The sequence below is a fragment of the Palaemon carinicauda genome, chromosome 32 (genome assembly GCF_036898095.1).
Source record: "Palaemon carinicauda isolate YSFRI2023 chromosome 32, ASM3689809v2, whole genome shotgun sequence".
Taxonomy (NCBI): domain Eukaryota; kingdom Metazoa; phylum Arthropoda; class Malacostraca; order Decapoda; family Palaemonidae; genus Palaemon; species Palaemon carinicauda.
The window spans coordinates 62,259,532-62,262,087 of NC_090756.1; positions in this window are offsets into that span (position 1 = coordinate 62,259,532).

Here is a 2,556-nt window from a genome sequence, read left to right on the forward strand (position 1 = left end):
GGCAAGTATTGCTGGCCTCCCCCCTTGGATCTCCCTTAGGCTAAGATGAGTTTTCTTGGCTGCGGGTGATCCTTCACTAAAGCAAGGTTGGTAGGACCCTCTTTTGTCCCTTCCCCCTCTATCTCCGTAATGGCCTAGCCATTACAGTACTGTACGTCATTCTACATCTGGACCTAGGATAGGTTAGGATGTGGAATTGACTCAGTCCATTGCCGGCCGGCAGAGCTGCCGGCCGGCAAAGGTCTTCTGCTTGAGTGCTGCCCGGACCTCCGTTGGTCCCTCATCCATGCCTGCCTGTAGAACCAGACGGCATTGGTCAGGAAGCCTGAATTAGATTCTCCCCTTCCTTATATGCACTCTTTCGTATTGCCGGGCTAGGAGGTAGTGTACGCTCTTATCCCGGCATCCATTCTGTTTTCTTCTAGTGCTGTACTCGACCTGGCTGCCGGCCTATGAGGCCGGCAGCCGGGCAGTCGTAGTCCTCTGGTTCTTTTGCTGCTGGCTGGCATCGGTTGTTTACCTTTGACGGCCGGCTAATGTCAGCCCTTGTCTGCCGGTCGCCAAGAGTGTGGCCGGCAGCCGGGTACTACCTTGTGTAGTTGCCGGCCGGCAGTCATTGCCGGCCGACATTGGCTGTTGCCGGCAAGCAGTTACTGTCGGCCGGCACATGCATTTGAACCAGCGTTCTGCCGCCTTATAGCTGTAAAGTAGTATACTTTAAAGGTAGTTATGGTGTGTGCCGTCCGGCACATAACCTTCTATACTGTACCAGTATTCTTCAGTATAACATACACTGTAAGAGGAAAACTATAGTATAAGTTTTGGTACAGCACTGTGTGTTCTAACACTTTTGTGTTGTCTTGCACAGCCCTTTGCTGTTGCCTTACAGATAAGAAAGTGAGTTCTTTCTTGTCTATTATCCAGGATTTTAATATCATTGCTTAGGTGTGAGCTACACCTGTTTCCTCTGGAAACTTTTCATTGGTTATTCTAGAAGAGATTAACCATACGATTTTATTATCTGGAAGGCTGCAACAATTGGTTGTGAAGGAAACACAAGTGTGTGTCTTTCCTTTCCGAATTGTTATGCTAAACTATGCATATCCAGTGATACATAGTTCACTTGATACTCATGGAAATTTCTTCTCTTTACAGGAGGACCCTCCGAAGTGCGGAAGTGTTTTCTGCAACGTCCGCAGTAAGAACCTCTGCGGACATGAGTTTTGTAGGAGGCACGCAGCATGCGCTGTCTTCAAGGGTGATCTCCAGTATTGGGACCCTCCGGTATGTACCGTGTGCACTAACCTGATTACTGAGGCCTTTGATTCCCCTAGGACGGCGGAATCAAGGGATATAGCAAGGGAGAAGCTTTGTACCTGGGTAAGGGGCTTCCAGAAGAACACCTCTGGACCTTATCTTCCAAGTGAGAAGATGAGGGCGTATCTTTTCCATAGGGCATCAGCTGATGCAGTGATTCCCCAGCCTCAAGAGGAGATCCCCCAAGTTCAGATCCAGGTGGATGCTGAAGTCGCGGTCGCTATGCAAGACATCCAGTTGGATGACAGGATGTCTGACGTGGACGAGCGTCTGGAGGAGGACCTCCTGGCAGAAGCCCAGGATGAAGTTCAAGCCCCAGACGTTGTAGAGGAAGAGGCCGACGAGGTGTCGGCTACTCCGGTTCAGATCCCGGAGCCTATTCCCTCAACATCGTCCGCTCTCCCAGTAGAGCTGGGACAGGCCCTCTCCTCCATTGTTGGAATGATCCAACAAATGCAGAAGGAGAATCAGGAGAAGGCGGCTGCAATGGAACTGCGGATAAAGAGCCTTGCAGCATCACATGGGCCCCAGAAAAGGCTCAATGTGAAAGACCTTCCCTTGTGCTCAGATGCTAACCCATGGAGGTATGCTGAGCACATGCCGATGACGACTGGAAAGATCGTCATCTCGGATAAGTTGGGCTCAGTTCCCCTAGAGGAGGTGGAATTCTGGCCCAGCAAGGCATCATATCCGGACTGTTATGTCCGGCTGAGGAAGGAACCAGCTTCAAAGGAGGAGACAGCCGAAGGAGGTCATAGTGATGGACCATGCTAAGGCTCAAGCTTTGCTTTCATCCTCGATGAAAGAGAGGGGCTTCTCGAACTCAAAGGTAGCTGCATTGAGTAAGAAGCTCCCTTCCTTTGTGTCCTCTCCTGCTAGAGCCTTTCCCTTTTTACAGAAAGGGTTTGCGGCTGTACTAAAAGCAGTCGAGGCCGGCAAGCCTTGCCCCTCCCTGGAGGAGTGTAAACCCTTGTCGCTGGCCCTGCCTATTGACCACAAAGACTGGAAGGACGTCCATCTTACGTTCTCAGTTGAGAAGATGGAGGCTGATATTGCCGGACGTCAGTTCGGCGAGGACCTCCCTAAGCTGTCTGACTTTCTTTTGCGGAGAGAGCTCGAGACAAAAGAAAGACTGGCTGCCTCAATGTCTCTTCAGACTACTCTTGAGACGATGGCAAGTGACCCCAAGGTCCATAAAATGTTCATGGTAGTGGCCAAGACTCCCTCTGGCCACAGTGA